The sequence below is a fragment of the Corythoichthys intestinalis genome, chromosome 14 (assembly GCF_030265065.1).
Source record: "Corythoichthys intestinalis isolate RoL2023-P3 chromosome 14, ASM3026506v1, whole genome shotgun sequence".
Taxonomy (NCBI): Eukaryota; Metazoa; Chordata; class Actinopteri; order Syngnathiformes; family Syngnathidae; genus Corythoichthys; species Corythoichthys intestinalis.
Genome location: NC_080408.1, coordinates 7,008,044 through 7,013,756, shown reverse-complemented (window position 1 = coordinate 7,013,756; position 5,713 = coordinate 7,008,044).

Here is a 5,713-nt window from a genome sequence, read left to right as displayed (position 1 = left end):
TTGGATTTATAAAATGGCAGAAAAAAAATAAAAATAAATCGGTTGCAGCTCTTGTACTGTTGCAGTGTTTGAAATATATTATATAATAGTATAATAGTAGTAGTAGTAGTAGTAATAATAAGGGATGTGGCATCGACAGTGGCGTCTTAAGGGGTGTTTTATTAGGGCTTTAGCCCCTCTGAATATTCTTAAGCCCCCTGTCAACAATTTGTTGTCTTATTTATAAAAAAAAAAAAAAAAAAAAAAGAAACAAAGAATTACAAAAAATGCTGACATATTCACTATGACGTTGCCAGCATAGACTTCATAGTTATTGACGGGTCACATCCGTCACACACTGCGCCACGCCTTCAAGTAGGGGATCTGCCCACACCCAGCATCGAGAGCAGTTATTGTCAAACACACGCAGCGATGTAAAGCCGGATTTAGGTTGAAAAAGTACAAAAGCTGTACTGCATACAAACAGGTTGTTCGAGGATTCAAGGTAATTATTATTATTTCGTACCATGCATGATTTTGAAACGTTGTGAAGAAAATCAATGGGAGAAATTAACCGCTACGGTTAGAGATGTCCCCATCGATCGGATCCGATCACGTCATTTTCAAACAAAAAAAATATCGGACATGCGTTTTTTTTAATATATATATATATTTTTTAATTAAGTCGTTTTCTAATTGTATTTAACGTTACAGACATAATATGTTACACCCATCCAGAGTCTTTAGTTTTGGCTTAAGGTAGGGTTATCAAATTTATCCGGATAACAGCGGTAATAAATTTTTCTAAAAATGTATCACGTTAAAATATTTAACGCAATTAATGCATGCGCTGCACGACCCACTCACGCATTGTCGCGCTAAATCTGTAGTGGTGCCGTTTTACCTATATAGAGAGCTAAAAGGCAGCGTAAAATGAGTAGAGTGAATTTTGGCAGCCTTTGGAGGCTTTTTTTAATTGGCTAAAGCCTTTCAATTGATCTATTTCTTAACACCCTATATTATTACCCAACGCAGAGAAGAGGTATCAATTGGTAGCACTACGCACAGTCATGGTTGCACTTCCCATCATGCATTTGGGCATGGCTACAGTATCATTTACTGAAAGCTCAACAAATACACTAGATGGCAATATTTAGTCACAGTATACAGTACAAAGTCACATTTGTCCTTTAAGAATTACAAGTCTTTCTATCCATGGATCCCTCTTACAGAAAGAATGTTGTTAATGTAAATGCCATCTTGAGGATTTATTGTCATTATAAACAAATATAGCACTTATGTACTGTATGTTGAAAGTATATATTCGTCCGAGTTTTATTCATTTTTTTCTTAGTGCATTGCCAAAATGTATATGATCGGGAAAAATTATCGGGAATGATTGGAATTTAATCGGGAGTTTAAAAAAGCAATCGGATCGGGAAATATCGGGATCGGCAGATACTCAAACTAAAACGATCGGGATCAGATCGGGAGCAAAAAAACATGATCGGAACAACCCTAGCTACGGTATTAGCGTCATAGTTTGCGATATTTACGTAAAATAATTGCTAACTGCACGCTTTTTGTTGTTGCTTTTAACCAAGAATCTAGACTGTTTCAAATCCATATCTATAATGAATTCGGGGATTTAAGCATGTATTCACAAGAATTTTCACCGGAAAAGCTGTTTACATACAGCAGCCGCTAGCTACATTAACTAACAGACTAGCATTGTACTTCGACATATTTACGTAAAATAGATGCTAACTGCACATTTATTTTGCTTTTAACCAATTTTCAATGAAAAAAAGCACTTTGCCTATGATTCCACTCGGTCAGCTTTGACAGCATCGTCAACAATGCAGGCCCCCTATTTATCGGCCCCTCGCCCCTTCAATACATTATGAAGTCTATGGCCCCAAATTCGAAGGAAGTCAGCCCAAAAATAGCTGTAAAAAAGACAACTCTATAAACAACCACTACCTTCACAATGCATTTCAGACTAACTAGCTAGCAGTAGCTAAGTAGCAGCGTTATTTTAGCGCTGGGATGTAACTTTTGACCGCAAAACAAAAAAGATAAGACGTGCGCAGAGACTGCCTGTAGTGTGGAAGTGTGCAGAGACTGTCTGTATTGTGGAAGCCAGGTTTTGATTTGTCAAACAGGGGGCATTCGGTTTATTAATTACACGGGACTTTCTGCTGTTAGCTGTGTGTTAGAGCTAACAACAGTGGTATGAAAAAGTATCTGAACCTTTTGGAATTTCTCACATTTCTGCATAAAATCACCATCAAATGTGATCTGATCTTTGTCAAAATCACACAGATGAAAAAAAGTCTGCTTTAACTAAAACCACCCAAACATTTATAGGTTTTCAAATGAGGATAGCATGCAAACAATGACAGAATGGGGGGAAAATAAGTAAGTGAACCCTCTGCCTAAGGAGACTTAAAGAGCAATTGAAACCAATTTTTACCAAACAGTTTAAGTCAGGTATGTGCCCAATCACTGATGAGTGGTTTAAAGCTACTCTGCCCACTATAAAACACACACCTGGTAAGAACTGTCTTGATGATAAGTATTATCTGATGTGCATCATGGCTGGGTCAAAAGAGCTGTCTGAAAACCTGCGATCAAGGATTGTTGATTTGTATCAAGCTGGGAAAGGATACAAAACCATCTCTAGAAGTCTGGATGTTCATCATTTGACAGTCAGAGAAGTTTTCTACAAATGAAGAGTTTGGCACTGTTGCTTCTCTCCCAAGGAATGGCCGTCCACCAAAGATGATGCCAAGAGTTCAGCGCAGAATACTCAGAGAGGTTAAAAAAAGAACTCTAGAGTGTCTGCAAAAGACTTACAGAAATCACTGGCACAGTCCAATATCTATAACTGTATGTAAGACTATGGCCAAAAATTGTGTCCATGAGAGGACTACACGGAGGAAGCCACTGCTCTCTAAAAAAACATTGTTGCTCGTTTAATGTTTGCAAAGAAGGGCACTTGGACTCTCCACAGAAGTTTTGGCAAAATATTTTGTGGACTGATGACACCAAAGTTGAATTGTTTGGGAGTAACACACAACGTCATGTGTGAAGGAAAATGGAACAGCTCACCAACATCAACACCTCATCTCCACCGTGAAGCATGGTAGAGGGAGCATCATGATTTGGGGCTGTTTTGCTAGCTCGGGGCCTGGACAACTTGCAGTCATTAATGGAAGAATTAATTCAAAAGTTCATCAGGATGTTTTGCAGGAAAACCTGAGGCCGTCTGTCAGACAGTTGAAGCTAAAAAGAGGGTGAATGCTGTAACAAGACAATGATCCAAAACAAAGACGTAAATCAACTTCAGAATGGTTTCAGAAGAACAAATTACACATTCTGGAGCGGTCAAGTCAACGTCCAGACTTGAACTCCATTGAGATGCTGTGGCATGACCTAAAGACAGCGATTCATGCCAGAAATCCCAGGAATCTGACTGAACTAAAGCAGTTTTGCAGAGAAGAATGTGCCAAGATTAGTCCTGATCGATGTGCCAGACTGATCTGCGGGTACAGGAAGCGTCTGGTTGAAGTTATTGCTGCCAAAGGGGGGGGCACAAAATATTAAATGTGAAGGTTCACTTAATTATTTGCCCCCCTCTTCTGTCATTGTTTGCATATCATCTTCATTAAAATATGAAAACCTATAAATGTTTGGGTGGTTTTAGTTAAAGACAGTTTTTTCATTTGTGTGATTTTGACAAAGATCAGATTTGATGGTGATATTATGGAGGAATGTGAGAAATTTCAAAAGGTTAGGATACTTTTTCCTACCACTCTAAATAAGTACATGTGGCTCATTTCTTCTCTCCTCTGTCTGTGACGGTCACCTTATGCTTAGCTATGATTCACTTTTAGCTTAGTTTAACAGCACTCAGTAATGGAGAGTAGACCTTTGACTAATGCAGGAGAAATGATGCAGATAATCTGAACCTCGAGATTTTAGTTCATGGGACGGTTTACAACTTTGTGAGTGGATGGAGAAGGGTGGGATGAGTGAAAGATTCTAATATTTAAATAGCACATTATTGCGCAACTAAAACGAGAACTGCATAGATTCTACTTTGAATTAAGTCTACAGTACAAAAATACTAATAGTGTCCCAAATTATTAGGGGCGGGGCTGTTTAGTTGAGGGGGACGTGTCCCTTCCACGTTCCTTCCAGGATATCCGCCCTTGGTTATGAGCTAACATGTAAATACAGTATTGCATTTTTTATTCCACCACTGCTTTTACCTGTGACATTAAAACATTCAATTCTGTACGTTTTAATGCCAAGGTCACATGCATTCAATGTGTCATGAACTTTTTATTTTTCACACCGCTTCCAAAGATGAAAAACTCTTCTTTCATCCTTCGACTCGACATAGGCTAGCGAGCCGACAGTCAGAAAGCCTTTCAATGACAGATATGGTGGATGAGCAGGAGGCAAACCCGCTGCCAAAGGCATACGGCTTCAACACAAAACCAATTGGCGCACTCTTCACACAAGCCGACTTTCTCTGATGTGCCGCGTCCCTTGTTTCATCCCTCGCATCCTGCTGCTCATCATCTGCTCGCGCCGCCACTTCGGAGGCGCTGTTCGGGTCACGGCGATGGACGGAAAAGGGAGAATGGAGGGGCTTTGGTAACCTTGTACGGACATCTTTAAGAGCTTGCTATGTGTATGATTCACATTAGATGTGTGACAAACAGTGTTGTTAATCTTACTTTAAAAAAGTAATTATAGTTACAAATTACTTCTCCCAAAAAGTAATTGCATTAGTAACTCCGTTACCTGAATGTACAGTGCCTTGCAAAAGTATTCGGCCCCCTTGAACCTGGCAACCTTTCGCCACATTTCAGGCTTCAAACATAAAGATATAAAATTTTAATTTTTTTGTCAAGAATCAACAACAAGTGGGACACAATCGTGAAGAGGAACAAAATTTATTGGATAATTTAAACTTTTTTAACAAATAAAAAACTGAAAAGTGGGGCGTGCAATATTATTCGGCCCCCTTGCGTTAATACTTTGTAGCGCCACCTTTTGCTCCAATTACAGCTGCAAGTCGTTTGGGGTATGTTTCTATCAGTTTTGCACATCGAGAGACTGACATTCTTGCCCATTCTTCCTTGCAAAACAGCTCGAGCTCAGTGAGGTTGGATGGAGAGTGTTTGTGAACAGCAGTCTTCAGCTCTTTCCACAGATTCTCGATTGGATTCAGGTCTGGACTTTGACTTGGCCATTCTAACACCTGGATACGTTTATTTTTGAACCATTCCATTGTAGATTTGGCTTTATGTTTTGGATCATTGTCCTGTTGGAAGAAAATCTCTGTCCCAGTCTCAGGTCTTGTGCAGATACCAACAGGTTTTCTTCCAGAATGTTCCTGTATTTGGCTGCATCCATCTTCCCGTCAATTTTAACCATCTTCCCTGTCCCTGCTGAAGAAAAGCAGGCCCAAACCATGATGCTGCCACCACGTTTGACAGTGGGGATGGTGTGTTCAGGGTGATGAGCTGTGTTGCTTTTACGCCAAACATATCGTTTTGCATTGTGGGCAAAAAGTTCAATTTTGGTTTCATCTGACCAGAGCACCTTCTTCCACATGTTTGGTGTGTCTCCCAGGTGGCTTGTGGCAAACCTTAAACGAGACTTTTTATGGATATCTTTGAGAAATGGCTTTCTTCTTGCCACTCTTCCATAAAGG